Source organism: Tamandua tetradactyla, chromosome 3 (genome assembly GCF_023851605.1).
Source record: "Tamandua tetradactyla isolate mTamTet1 chromosome 3, mTamTet1.pri, whole genome shotgun sequence".
NCBI lineage: Eukaryota > Metazoa > Chordata > Mammalia > Pilosa > Myrmecophagidae > Tamandua > Tamandua tetradactyla.
Window position 1 is genome coordinate 174,941,558 of NC_135329.1, and position 15,233 is coordinate 174,956,790.

Here is a 15,233-nt window from a genome sequence, read left to right on the forward strand (position 1 = left end):
TAGTGCCAAAGGCAGAGGCTAAAGAAATGGACATGCATGGGTCAAGCCAGCATGTAGCATTTACACAGGTTGGTTCTTTTCCAGTCACTCTTTCTTGTGTTACAGTTGATGTACTTCAAAATGAGGTGCTATCACCTTCTTGATTTATAGTCAGGGAATCCAGGCATATGAGGTAATGTTGAACATTGCCAAATATTAATCATCAAGCTGGAGGCAAAGCCCAGCTCTAATTTTCCCCAGTCTCCTCTAGTTTTCTATAAAATTAAGAACTGCCCCAATACCAGCTTCCCTGCCCACCTCTACCACATGCTTACATGAGGTCTCAAAGGGTGAAGAGTCCTCCCTATCCAGGGTCAATCTTTCCACCTGAGCCTTTGATCCCACCCACTTCCCAAATTAATGCTTCTGTATTCTATACTTTTCATTCCCACCTGTATTGACTCCTTGCTCTCAGCCCATAAATTTAAGTCTGTCTCTTGATTATGCTTTCCCCTAGCTATTGCCTCTCGCTCCTTCTTTTCTCAAACAGGTTTTTATAACATTGCCTACACTTTCCCTATTTCATTACTTCCCATTTTTTGCTTTAAGCCACTGCTTTAACCAGGGTCACCACTCACCTACCATTTCTCAAATTTAACAGACACTTTTCTATCTGATCTTCCAGGAGGTCCCTGCTGCCTTCCACACTGTACACCATTTGGTCCTTGGAACCCTGTACTCCCAGGGTTTCTCTGACACGACACCCTCTAGTTTCTCCTTAGGCCTCTTAGTGCCTTCTTTAATTCCTCTGTAGGCTCTTTCATATCTCCCCGGTCCTAGTAATCTTTTGAGAACACAGACCCCTTTAAGAGTCTAGCAAAACCGGTGGTTCAGTGGTAGAATGCTTGCATTCCATGCGGGAGACCCAGATTTGATTCCTAGACCATGCACCCCACCCCACCCCCCAAAGATTCTAGCCTTTCTTCCCAGGAAAAAAAAAAGAAAGAGAAAAGATATATGTCCTGAATTAGCTGAGAGATACAAAACAATAGCAGCTGCAACAAACAACGCCCTAAATCTTAATGCATTAACCAACTGATGTTAGTTCTTGGTCTTGCAAAATCCAATGCAGATGTTCTCCTGGGCAACCTTCCTGCAGGGGTAATTTAGGGATCCTGCTTCTGCCATTGTGTGGCTCAGCCATCTCAGAGGCTTTGGCTTCTAGCTTCACTGATGGAACAGAGAGAATGAAAGTTGCATACTGCTCCCACCCTCATCCCACTGGCCAGTGCTCACTCACATGATCCCACCCAGAGCAGGGAAAGCTGAGATGTGTGGCAGGAAAAGCTGAGATATGCTCAGAGAGGAAGGGAATTTGATGTTGATGAATAATGGGAGTCTCCCAGACTCATTAATGCCGAGATTAAGATCTCTTACCTTAATTGTTGGCGTTAACCCTGGATCTCCACAGCTCTCTTCTTGCTTCTAGCTCTCATTGGTGAGCTTATCATCCCTCATCTTTTCTCCACCCTCTCCATCCTGATAATTATCCACTAGATGTCTCTAGCCCTAATCTTTCCCTCATCTGACTCACATCTTGCAAACTCTGGGTAAAAGATTCTGGGCATGCCATCCAATCCAGATATATATAATAATATATAAGATGATCCATGTAGGGACACTTTGTTCTCAGAACTTTATCAAGAGTTAAGATGCATTCCCAGTCCTTTAGAAATCTTTCAAAATTTTATGTGACTTAAATGTAATTGTAGAGAATAATATAGAAATGCCATACAGTAGCACTTAGATATTAGTTTCTAATTCATTCCTCATCCAAGAATTGGCAAGTATTCAGCCAGTCGCTGCTAGTGACCGGCTTCTGTCCTTGTCTTCTTTCTCTGCCCTAACCCTACAATAGTTCCTCTCACCCCACACAGCAACATGGTGTGGAGCTACCTCTGATTCAAAACTCTTCTTGTGCTGTGCAGATTGTTCTCAGGTCCCAGAAACACCGAGTCTTTATTGCCCATGTTTCCACAGAGGCTCTGCTCCTGCCATCACCACTGCCAAGAATGCCACCTGCTGTTTCTATGACCCTCTTGTCCAGCAGCCCTTCAGCTCCACTTTTCAGCTCAACATTTTAAATGGCTGTAACATTCTGTGCTGGTGGCCCATATGCTGCCCAGCGAGGAAGGAGGAATTATTTCCTGGTTGGTGTCTGATTTAAACATGGATCCTGGACTGAGCAGAAATAGAGATAATCATATACAGATGGAGCAACACCTCTCTTTAAACTTGCTGCCATCCTTTTGCTCAGGGTTAACCATCACCGCTTCTTATCAGCTGCATGGCGGCGATTATTCCGCTCCCACTCTAGGCTCTCTGCCTGGGTCTTTGTGTCACAGATAAAGCATGAGCTGCAGATCCAGGTTTATCTTCATGTGACGAGGACTGCTGATCAGCCCCGCCCAGATGCTGCGCTCCCAGGTGCTGTGCTCCCAGGTGCTGTGCTCCCAGGTGCTGTGCTCCCTCTGACTGTCTCTTACAGAGCGTATTAATGATAATGTCTAAGACCCTCACACTGCCCTTTGTGGGACCCTAGGGGCTGCTGAGCTGAGGAGAATGAGGGGCTCAGCAGTGATCATCTTAGTTACATTTTGCAACGTGATCTATCATTAATACATTTTGAAAAGAAATAGCAATTTATTTCCTCAGCTTGGGCTGTGCAGGTAATGATACATTTTCTGAAGTCCTCCCCACAAATGGATAAAGAAATACATTTCTCTAGTCTCTCCCCCCAAATAGATAAAGAAATATATTTCCATGCTGGGCAATGGGGGGGGGGGGGGTAATTTCTATTCCAGTGAATAACGCCCTTGCTTATAATGTATGTGTTATATGACCGTCTGGGGGGCCGTACCCAGCCCTTGACTCCCTCATAGGAGATGGTGGTTTGTGCCTTGGGTGCTCCAAGGAACAGGATCAAATGGCATGGAAAAAGGGTCTGAGGAGCCTTTGGAGAGAAAATAGGCAAACCTGCACTCCTAGCAGCAGTGGCAGCCATGGTGGCAAAAAAGTAAGTGTGTCTGTGATTTAGGTCGTCCACATTCCAGTTCTTAGCCCTCCATTCTTAATTAATCCAAGACGTCTCTCAAAAGACACCAAGGTTAAAGAGCCAAGGGAGAGAGAGGCTGTCCAGCGGTGGGCTGCCATCCCCACCCAGGCCTAACTAATTAGGGCCACCTCCCTATGGCACAGAGCTGGGCACACTCCCAGCTCTGTACTCGAGTGTGCAGTGGTGGTTGGGTTGTACTTCAATACTGTGCCTCCTTTTAGCTTAAAGGTCTTTCATTTCTCAACAGCAAAGGAATAAGTGAAAGAGATGATTTGGCTAGTCAACAATAGTTATGGAAACAGGCAGAAGCCTATATGATTTAGAAAGAATAAAGAAAGAACATTCAGATCTTGCCCTTGGGAGGCCTGCTGTTTCTTGAGTGAGAAGACACCTGGTAATATATTAAAATTTATGTATTTAGAACGATACTCATGAAAACACTGACAGTTGCACCTCCAGGAAGACCTGTGTGGCTGGGTATAGGAGAGGGAGAAACACTTACTTTTCACTGAAAACCCTTTAGAATCTTTTGAATTTTGCAACTTGTGCATGTGTGTATTACCTATTCAACAAAGTAAATTATATTTTAAAGAAATATGTAACCATTACTGATGCACACAACTAGTAAATGAATGCTGATTTAATGCTAGAGAGACCACATTGTAAATTCTCCCAATCTGATCAGTCGTGACCTACTCTCATGCAACTAAGTAGGTAGCTTATCCAGGGGTCATGAGCCATGAGCTATTACACACACACACATACACACACGCAGACATACTCACACAGATATGCACTTTCCAGAGAAGAACAAAATCACAAAGGCCACAAGGCAAATGTTCAGCTTTAATAGTCCAGCCAAAATTAGCTATACTGTGATCTTAGAAGCATCATAAAAGAGGGCATCTTAAGTGAAATATTGGAAGGAAGCGAACGGTGGGTCTCAGTAAACTGAAGGGGAACCGCCACAGATTTCTAAGCATGAAAGTCATTATCAAAGTGAATGCTTTCTTAGAATGTGGTTTCTGCTGTTCTTATGAGATGGAATGAAGATGAAAATGGTCAGTAAAGACTGGAATTTGAACAACTGCTGTAGTCTGGATATGAGGAAATTAAGGTTTGGGTAGGGGACGGCTATTGACACTGGAAAACCGGATCCTAGAAATGTTGTGATGGAAGAGATAAATGGCAGGATTTGAAGATGGCTTGGGTATTAGGAAGAAGACTGTGATAAGTTTAAGACTTTTACATTGAGCTTGCAGAACAGTTAGTCATTGACAACGTAAGGAAAGAATTTGGCCACTAAAAATAATAACAAAGAAATCACAGAAATCTTAAACTTCAGAGGGTTTTTAAATTCCCAAATTACTCACAGAAAGGCCAATGAATAACTGTCAATGACTACCCTTAAAAACTGAAAGTAAGACACAAAATAATCACACACAGAAAATAGCCTGTCTTCACTCTTAAGGAAGATAAAAATAAAAGGAGCTTCTTAAACGTGAAGATCATCTCCTAGTTGTCTCTTATTAAGAAGAAGCAAGAAATGCATCACTCCCTGTGCCTTCCTGGGAGTCATTCTTCTTGCCTCTCATTCTTGTGGTCAAGGGGACGCTGATGGGTCCTGGAATGTTCCATAAACTTGAATTCTCAACCTCACTTTACTCTGAAGTTGTGATTTTATCTTTTTTTTCTCTCCAGGACTGGCCCCCAATCCATTTTATTCTAGAAAATGGGGGTGGCACGTTAATGACTGGAGGATGCCACCCATTACTTGGAAAATGTAAGGTGAGTGGATAGAAAAGCTGTCTACCTCTCATACAAATAAATTTCACTAACTCACAGTTTTGAATATCTGCAGAGCCCTGTGCTCACCTGCACACTTCCCAGAAAATGTGATCGCTGTATCTTTTTTACCAATCCTCACTCACTGACAACTGAGTCATTGCACATAAAAGGAAAGATAACACTAAGAATGAAAGAAAGGCTAAAGCAAGAAGAAACTGTGAGCAGAAGCTGTAGCTTTTGTAGATCTCTCCATTTCTGGGGGAAATGCAGATGTGTTAGCATTTGGGATAACACTTGTCCAAGCTTCATTCATTCTGCACATTTGTAATCTCTCTATCACAATGCTCCCATCTCAATAAAAGATGTTCTTCTGGAAACTTCAGCCCATTGGAATTTAACCTTGAATATGGAAGAGAGCAGGAAATACTGCTAAGCATGTAAAATAACCATTGCAATGCTCTAGCGCTAAACCCCTGGGGATTCCAGCCCAAAAGAGAGACACTTTGGTTCTCATTCAAAGCTTTATCAACTATAATTGTCAGAAATTATAGTTTCTGACACCACTCTGGTTTAAAATAAAATCCCTTCTCAGATATTATCTTCTTCTAGAAGACCTCCCTGACAAAGCCCCATTCCCTACAGAGTTCGTTCATTCATTCAGCACAGCCATTGCTGAGCACCAACCTGTGCCAGCTGTACGTGACTTTCTCCCTCCCAGGCACCTTGTGCATACTTGTGGGGTTGAGTCTCTCATTCTGAATCAAATGGCAGGTTACAAGCCTGTCTCCCTGCCAGAGCATCGGCTTCTTGCCAGGAAAAGTATCCTGTCTTTTCATTCTATTTTTCTAGCATGTAGCACACAAAATGCATGTAGAGGATGCTCCATAATTCTTTGTTGAAATGAAGTGCATGACAGAACACTTAAAGGAGCCAGAGAGTCAGCCTGAGAGGGGGTCATCTAAACCTACTTTCCTGGGAGTGATCATTCATTCAACAGATATATAACCAGTTCAAGCTCTTTAAGCAGGACCTACCAGAGAGCATCAAGTGAGTCGATCAGAACCTTGAGGGAACTGAGAACTACACTATTAAAACTAACTGAATAAAGGAGACCAAGATGTAGCTGCCAGAGACTGGCAGCCTGCAAGGGGAGGTGGCTTCCATGGATACCTGGCTGCTGCAGTGCCTGGCAGCACGCTTCAGACTGGGAGCACCCCTATCTCTGGGGTCGAGTCACCTGGCTCCCTTTTTTTCCTACTTTCTCCCGCCATTGGAGCAAGCAGCTCTGGTAGTTGACGTGCCTGTGGAGTCATTCTTCGGGCCCCAACGAGAGTTGACATGCCTGAATTGGAGCACAATGTGACACTCAGCCACCCACTTCATCCAGAAGAGCAGGTTTGCTGAATCCAGAGCCAGGAGCGGACCACGGGAGGGATGTAAGTCAAATGCCTGACTTCACCCAGACCAATTCACAGTGCAAAGAGTGAGTCATTATAACCCAGTCAGAGGAGAAGGTAGATTTTGTGCTAATTGCCTCTGAAGCAATAGAGAATGGAACAGAGGAGGCAGAGTCTCCATTATCCCGAGACTGGTGACAAGGGAGCCCAGAAACCTATCTGGAGATCTCATGGGAAGAACAGCTGTTGGAACAACAAGAACATTTAGAAAAAGAAATGAAGAGAGCAAAGAAAATGGTATCAGGACTACAGGCCTTACTGTTTAATGGGTCTCTGCCTGAAGACGAACAGGAGAGGCCTTCGGCTCTTTGTGAACCAGGAGTCAGTCCAGAGGAACAACTGGTTATAATCCAAAGTCGTCTGGATCAGAGTATGGAGGAGAATCAGGACCTAAAGAAGGAACTGCCGAAATGTAAACATAAAGCCAGACTCTTACAGGGGATAAAGGATGCTTTGCAGTAGAGATTGACTCAGCAGGTCACATCTGTTCTTCAGCTTAAACAAGAACTACTGAGGGCAAATATGGACAAAGATGAGCTGCACAACCAGAATGTGAATCTGCAGAGGAAGCTAGATGAGAGGAACCGGCTCTTGGGAGAATATTAAAAAGTGCTGGGGCAGAAGGCTTGCCTCCTTCAGCAGCACCTGATCAAGTTGGAAGAAGCACTTCAGAAGCTCTCTGAGGCCAGTTCAGCAGGTAGGTCTAGAGCAGAGCTGGAACTCAAAGGTGTCCTGTTGGCTCACTGTACGAAAAGAGAAGCAGAGGAGGTAACCAACCTCAACAGTCACAACTCTCAAAGCAATGGTTTTCTCCTGCCAATGGCAGGAAAAGAAGCTGCTTCATTCACTCACAGAGGGACCAGTGACCTGCAGCTTGTTTGCGATGCTCTGCACAGCCTGCGCGACAGCTTCAGTGGCCCTGACCCTCGGTACCACGCCATTGACAGCTTGGAGCAGGGCATCTCCAGCCTCATGGGGTGCATGCATGCCGTGGAGACCCAGAAGAAACAAGAAAGAAGGGTTTGGGGCAAGACCCCCAAAACTCAAGCAGGTTGTGGATACCAGGAGTCCTGGCCCCCTAATTCAAGGTTGCTTCACTCACAGAGTTTTCCAGTTACCAGCAGCTCCTGCACTAAAGTGCTCTATTTACTGACTGGTCACTTACTCCCTTCATGGTTAATATACCAAAGAGGCTGAGGGAGATGACACTGAAAGATTTTAAAGCAGCTATTAACTGGGAAGTGAATCACCAGCATCACTTCAAAGTGCTGGATCCTGAGTTTGGCACTGTCCAAGAGGAGATTTTCCATGATGATGATGCCATCCCTGGATAGGAAGGGAAAATAGTAGCTTGGGTGGAAGAAGACCATGGAGAGAATTAATGCTAATTATTAGGTTGGGGGCTGGAAACTGATCACTCCCTATGCTGGTTTGAATCTCTTATGGACCCCAGAAAAGCCATGTCCTTTAATCCTCATTCAATATTGCTAGGTGGGAGATTTTTTTTTTATTGTTCCCATGGATATATGACCCACCCAATTGTGGGTGGTAACTTTTGATTAGATGGGTTCCATGGAGATGTGTCTCCATCCATGTTGCTTTTTGTTGAAACGGAGCTCGAAGGATATTAAGGAATGATGAGAAAAAAAGAAAGGAAGAAAGAAAGAAAGAAAGAAAGAAAGACACAGACGGGCTCAGGGGGTCTGAAGCTTGAGTTTACTTCAGACAGACTTCAGACAATTTTATTCTAAACCAGATCCTGGTTATATACCACAGGATGACAATAGGCATGCATGCATTTCCTGAGGAAACAAAGTTCTTATCTTTCAGTGTTCTTCCTTCGTACTTAAAATAACCATTTGGGGTAAACAAACATTCTCTTCCTCCTAAACTGCCTTACATAAATCAGATAACATAAAGCAGCTTACTGCTGCCACCACCCTAATGCCATCTACTCCCAAGTAGTTCCGCAGGTCTTACGTTAATCCTATCTCCTACACATCCATTCAAAGTGGGGTTGCTTACTGGGGCCCTTTAAGAGGGAATCATTTTGGAAAGAGAGAGCTGCGAGAACCACGAGAGCCCATGCAGCCAGAGACCTTTAGAGATGAAGAAGGAATATATCTCCAGGGGAGCTTCATGAAACAAGAAGCCTGGAGAGAAAGCTAGCAGAGGTCACCATGTTTGCATGTGCTTTTCCAGTTGAGAGAGAAACCCCAAACATCATTGGCCTTCTTGAACCAAGGTATTTTTCCCTGGATGCCTTAGATTGAATGTTTCCATAGCCTTGCCTTAATTTGGATATTTTCAGCTTTAGAACTGTAAACTAGCAATTTAATAAATTCTTTTTAAAAAGCCATTCTGTTTCTGATATATCACATTCCAGCAGCTTGCAAATTTGAACACTCCCTGGCTGCTTTACTCAAGACAGAGAACTAAAACCAGAATACACTAAGAACTTTCTAGTTATGCTGCCGAAACAGAATCTTCTCCAAGTGTGACAGCCACAGGCCAGTCCTGTTTCTGTGCCTGGTATACCTGGTACTTAAAATCCCTGTCCTACAATAGACCAAGCCCTTAATCTTGAGGCTTGCTCTTGTGTAGTTTATGTAAGTAGTGGAGTTTAGCCTACCTATAGGTATGCCTAAGACTCACCTCCGGAGGACCTCTTTTCTTACTCAGATGTGGCCTTTCTCTCTCTAAGCCCAACTCTGCAGGTGAAACCTTTGCCCTCCCTACTACATGGGACATGACATCAAGGGATGAAAGTCTCCCTGGCAGCATGGGAGAGGACCCCCAGGGATGAACCTGGCCCTGGCACCATGGGATCAATAATGCCATCCTGACCAAAAGGGGGAAAAGAAATGTAACAAATAAGGTATCTGTGGTAGTTAGAGTCAGGTGTCAACTTGGCCACGTGAAGGTACCTAGTTCTATTGCTGTGGACATGATCTAATGGCATGTGAACCTCATCTGTTGCTGATTATATCTGCAGACAGCTAGGAGGCACACCTGCTGCAATGAATGATGTTTAATTTAATTGGCTGGATGCTTAAATGAGAGAGCTCAATGTAGCACAACCCAAGTACCTCAGTATACCTCATCTCAGCACTCGCAGCTCAGCCCAGGCCTTTGGAGATGCAGAAAGGAATCACCCCTGGGGAAAGTTGTTGGAACCCAGAGGCCTGGAGAGAAGGCCAACAGAGATTGCCCTATGCCTTCCCGTGTAAGAAGAAACGTCGGTTGAAAGTTAGCTGCCTTTCCTCTGAAGAACTATATGTCTTTAATGAAATAAATCCCCTTTTATTAAAAGTCAGTCCATTTCTGGTGTGGTGCATTCTGGCAGCTAGCAAACTAAAACAGTATCAGTGGCTAAGAGAGTTCAAATAGAGTCAAGAGGCTAAACTGGAGGTCACTCTTATGCATGCTTCAGTTAGACACTGCTACATATCATAACTTGCCAAAACCTGATCAAAAGCATTCCTGCCAATCCTAGAGAACACCTAGGGCATCATATAAGATTCTACAAAGGTTCAATGCACTAGGGTAACTCTCCAAATTCTACAACCTCCAGATGGGCCCCTGGACCAGGTAAGTTCTGAAATGCACAGGGGCCAGCCCTTCCAGAACATCAACTAGTTCCATCCCCTTATCCCATATTATTGACAGCCCCTTCCAACATGAAAATGTTAGAATGGTCATAGCCCAAATACCCCTAATGAGTGGGAGAAAGATCAAAGGTGATCGTGGAGTTATACAGAGAAGGTTGGGTTTAACAAATGAGTGTGAGTGCGGAATCATTATATTGATATTTCTTTTAGCCTCCAGTACCTTAGAGCAACTAAAAGTAAAAACCTAAAATGTGAAATTGTAACCTATACCAAACTCTGAAATCTGTTCTACAAGTAATTGCTGTGACATACTTTGAAATTTATTGTTTTTATGTATATATGTTATTTAAAGAAAAGAAGGAGTATAACAGAGAAGACAGGATTTAACAAATGGGTATGACAGCTGAATCATCATATTGATATTTCTATTGTTCTCCAGTGTCTTGGAGCAACTAGAAGGAAAAACAAAAAATCATGGAACAGTAACCCTTACCAAATTTTAAAATCTGTTCTATAATCACTTGTTGAAATGTACTTTGAAATTTATTGATTTTGTATATATGTTGTATTTCACAATAAAAAAAGTTAAAAAGAAAATATATGCACCACCAGAAAAAAAATCCTTGTCCTAATGTAGACCGTGGGTTCACCTGGTATTCCTTGTTCACGGACGCAGTGTTTTGTTTTACTCTGAGGACAACAAATAGAAGGCCTTAACTAATGGGAATGGATGATTCTGCCCCTGTAGGGGCACATAATAGATTTCTATTATCTGGAACCTGGGAATTGGATTCATACTCCTGTATGTTACAATATTATTTTAATTGACCTCAATGATTACAGCAGCGTCCCAGCATTTGCACTCATGAACAAGAAAAAGGTACCAGCTTTTCTGCTTCCTTGAAGCTATTGCAAACCAAGAATAACTCATGAGGCGGTACCAGAGATGAAGACATGCCCTTCAGTCATCTTTTGGACTGGTCATGGATGGTGCTGAATTGTTGACTGGTGGAAAAAGGGCTTCCCATATTGTGCTATACTCTTCTCAAAACCATAATTAAGAGCCCTTGGGCTGACCCTTGTGTCTTAATTAGTTTTCTGCAACTTGTCCTTTAGCCCATACAGGGCATATTTCATGTACTACTAGTTTTTTCAGGGACTGTGAGCATCAGAGTGTTTTTTTTCCCTTCCAGCTGATGAACTTTGTGTTTGAAGAAATAAGGAATGAAGAGCTCCTTAAAAACTCAGGCAGATATGGAGAGGTGCTGCTACCTGTTTCTTCTAGACTTTCTTTCTGCTGTGACTTTGTTTACCCCTCAGGCTCATGGAATCTCCTCTGAAGACAAAAGGAGACAGATCACTAATTTCAGTATTTCTTTGTGATTTATGAGTACTGAGCATGAATTACCATTCTGCTCCTCCTCACTTTAAGGCCAGGAGTTATATTCTATTATATACTTAATCTAGGCTGATTCTTTAGGGCACAATAGAAACCATGGGGCATGATGCATGAGTTGTCAATGGTAGGATTGACTGGGTGAAAAAAAGGAAAAGAATCCTTTCTGACATGCAATACTGTCAAAGGTAGAAACTAACAGAAAAGAGTTATATTTCCAGAGATTACTTAATAACCTGGGTTTTCACATTCATCCACCAAGCGCTATTATTTATATATTATATTATTATTATTATACATTCCCCAAAGCAATATGTCTGTGACCACCAATATACACTGCCAGCCAGAAGAGTTGGATGGTTCAGTTCTGGGTTCATGACCTGTGTTCATTCCATCCCCCCTTTCAACCATTTCAACTTATGCTTTGGAGCTCTGAGATGACATCTTGTTTTATAAAGATGTGCCTTTTTAAAATAGCTCATGTCTGGAGGGGAAAAAAAAAAAACATTAACAGAAGAAACTCAGTACATTTAGTCTGAAGAAGAAAAGCCCTGAGGTGTGATAGTGACAAGGCTGAGAGTACCCATGCCATGATGCCTAAAACAGAACAAACAGCAACTAATCAACCCAGTAGGCCTCAGAAAATTCTGACTGAGCTGCCTGTACCACAGAAGCCCCTACCTCTTCCTATCTCATGTACTGGTCCCCTGCCTGCAGCATCTGAACTGGGGTTCACTGAAGTCTGTATTTCCTCCCATCTCCTATCTCAACTTTGGCAGCTATTCCTGCCAATTGGAAGCTTTCAGATACTGGCCCTCAACGACAAGCCCATCTTCAGCCTCTAAGGCATAGACCGAACCTGATGGTCTTTGATTAATCATCCTCGACTCCAAGCCAGCCACCCCGCTGGATGGTGCCCCTTCTTAAATTTGTGGAGGACCGTGGAAGAGGAAAGTAAAGCCATTCACTGCTACAATGGAAGGCACAGCCAGGAAAATGGATTCAAAAGAAAGGCAGATTTGTGCATGGTGTGAGAGCTGGTCAGCATTAAAACAGTTGTCTCCCTGGAGCTGTTTCTACTGACCAACAGGAAGGGATGCTCTGGGTCAGCTTCCAAACTTTCTTACCATGACCCATAAAATGCATTCTGTTACAGAACCCAGTCCACAGACACACACTCACACACACTGAAATTAAATTCCACTGGACAACATTTGCCATTGCTACATGTGATGTTCTGCTCCCTTCTCCCCTTCTCTTCTCTTTCTTCTTTTAAATATACTGATCCCAGCAAATAAATTGGTTTCACAACTTACTGAGTCATGATGGGCAATTTGAAAAGCACTGAACCAGATGGTATTTCTGGAGGGGTAGCTGGAAAAATATGTGCATCAGAGCCTTAGAGATGCTTCTTAAAATAAAGATTCCTGGGCATCATCCAGACCTCCTGAATCTGAATTTCTTGAGGTTGTTTGGGACCCAGGTGTATGCCCTAGAAGGATATTCTGCACTCAGATAGTTTGGAGAAGATAGCTCTAGAATTCCTTCTAGTTCCAAAGACTGTGATTTATTGAACCCCTACTGGAAACAAGGCATTATGCTAAGTATTGTGGGAGACACAAAGAAATCTAATACAGCACCTATCCTGGAGTGATTTACCATCCAGCTGGAGAGAGAGGACATGTACATGACAGAAGCTTAATAATAAACTCATGGTGAGCTGGCAGCAGATGATTAACCACCAGAGAGGGGTCCAGGCACATGACGTCCTGAGTCCAGAAGGCACGTGCACTGTGGGAGTCAGGGAAACCCCAGCAGTCAGAAAATACCCATTACCCATTAATTAGGAAGGGTAAAGTTCTGATGTTCTATGCTTTTCTCACTAATAAACTTAGTGTCAATTGCAATAACAATAATAATAATTAATATTAATTGAGCTTTTCTTCTCCATCTCATGGCTGGGAAGTAAGACCCTCTCTTACCTCGTGGTCTCTCATCCCTTCAAAGGCTAGCTCAGGCTTCTTCCCATGTATTCCAAGAAGGTGAGAATGGAAACTTTAAAGCTACTTTAAGCTAGACTCAAAGTCTCACATTGTCACTTCTGCCATATTCTATTTGTCAAAGCAAGTTACAAAAGCAGTCCAGACTCAAGGAATGGAGAAATAGACTAAAGTTCCTGAAGGGAAAGTCTGCAAAGAATTTGTAGCCATTTTCCATCTACCACAGCAGGCAATCCCAACATTAATTATATTATAAAGAACTGATTAAGCATAAAATCTTTTTTTTTATACATGGGCAGGCACCGGGAAAGCATAAAATCTTTTGACTCTAAAATAATCATCTTTCTCTTGCCCTGTCAGCCTCTCATTATCTGATAAGCGCCTGAAAATTAGCAAAATGCTTTCACATTCATATTGCATTTATCTGCATGACAAACTTTTGAAGCATGTCACTTCCTGTTTTTAGATAAGGCATTGGAAAACCAAAGAGGTTAATAACTTAATTAGGGACCCACAGCTATGAAACAGAAACTCCTAAGTCCTATGCTTGTCTTCTGACTCCCTCTTATAAGGAATTCTATTTATTTCAAGAGTGATTAATTGGCTTAATTGTTATCATGCTCAAGATCAAAATTGAAACTGGTTCTTTTCCCCAGGCTTAAGATAGCTAATCAGGGCATAATGCTCTTCTGGGTGCGCTTACCCTGATGTGTAGCTGTGCTTACAATCCCCAGGCGCACTTCCCAGGGAGCTGTCCTATGCCAGTCACTAGACCAGCTTTACTGCAAGTGGAAGAGTGCACAGCTGTTACTCCCCACAAAAGATGGCATCAAAACAGCGTCATCTACAACTAATTGTTGTGATGTGCTTTGAAATATATTGCTCTTTTAACATATATTGTTTTTCACACAAAAAAAGAAAAAAACTCAATCGCGATGATTAAATATATATATATTCCTTATTTAGCCTCCAGAGTTCTGGAGCAGCTAAAAGGAAAAATCTGAGATGACGGTATGGTAGCCCATGGCAAACTCTGGGATCTGTCCTGTAACTACTTGTGAAGACTGCTTTGAAAATTATTGCTTTTTTCTTTCTCTGCTGTGCATATATGTTATATTATACAATAAAAAAAGTTTTAAAAAAAACAAACAGGTGATAAGAAAGCTTGTGAAATTGCTTAGAATTTATGTAATAAAGACAAAAAAATTTTTTTTTGCAACACAGGTATTTATTTTTAAACATGATTTCAAGAAGTCACTGTTTGGAAAGCAGTAAGAATATACTAAAATAAATTCTGAGAAAGTTTATTTGAGAGGGGGATGAACGGGGCAGCCGTGGTAAAGACTGCTAGATGGTCCTCACATGTGGGCTCCCATTCTGCCGTGCTAATAGAACTCCGGACTTTTAGCTAAGCAATTATAAAGAATATATTCTTCAACTCCCCTTTAAAAAAATATAAAACAGAGTTATCACACTAAGAAGAGCAGATTGAGAATTTTTATTGTACCTAAGAAAATTTAGTTTCATTCTCCAAACCTGTTCCCTTTAGAAATCTGCTATATCTAGCTAGCCCCTTATTGCATGCTCTGGTTTTCTGGCACAACTGAAGTTTGTATTCAGCTGGAAACATGTTTGAACTGCCAAATACTCCTCTTGGGGACAAAAAAAAAGGCTCTCCCCAACCACCTGAGAATTTCAAGAATTTATTAGAGCAATGCTTTCAAAATTAAATTTACATAAATTAAATCATAAAACAGAGCCTCCACACTGGACCAAAAGTTCAAGAATGTGCAAGGGATCAGAGCTCATTATTGCAAGCTGGGAAAAATTGAGTCAACCTTAAAATGCTATAGTGATACGTTATTCACTTACCACCGGTATCTCTGT

The 15,233-nt window shown here is 42.4% G+C and overlaps 1 long non-coding RNA gene and 1 pseudogene across 1 annotated transcript in view; one reads left to right on the top strand and one right to left on the bottom strand.

Moving 5' to 3' along the window:
* Window positions 1-15,233, bottom strand: part of LOC143676493 (uncharacterized) — a 40,911-nt gene that overhangs the window by 5,393 nt on the left and 20,285 nt on the right. The gene's annotated exons all lie outside the window — the stretch shown is intronic.
* On the top strand, window positions 27-7,721 carry LOC143676837 (dixin pseudogene; annotated as a pseudogene).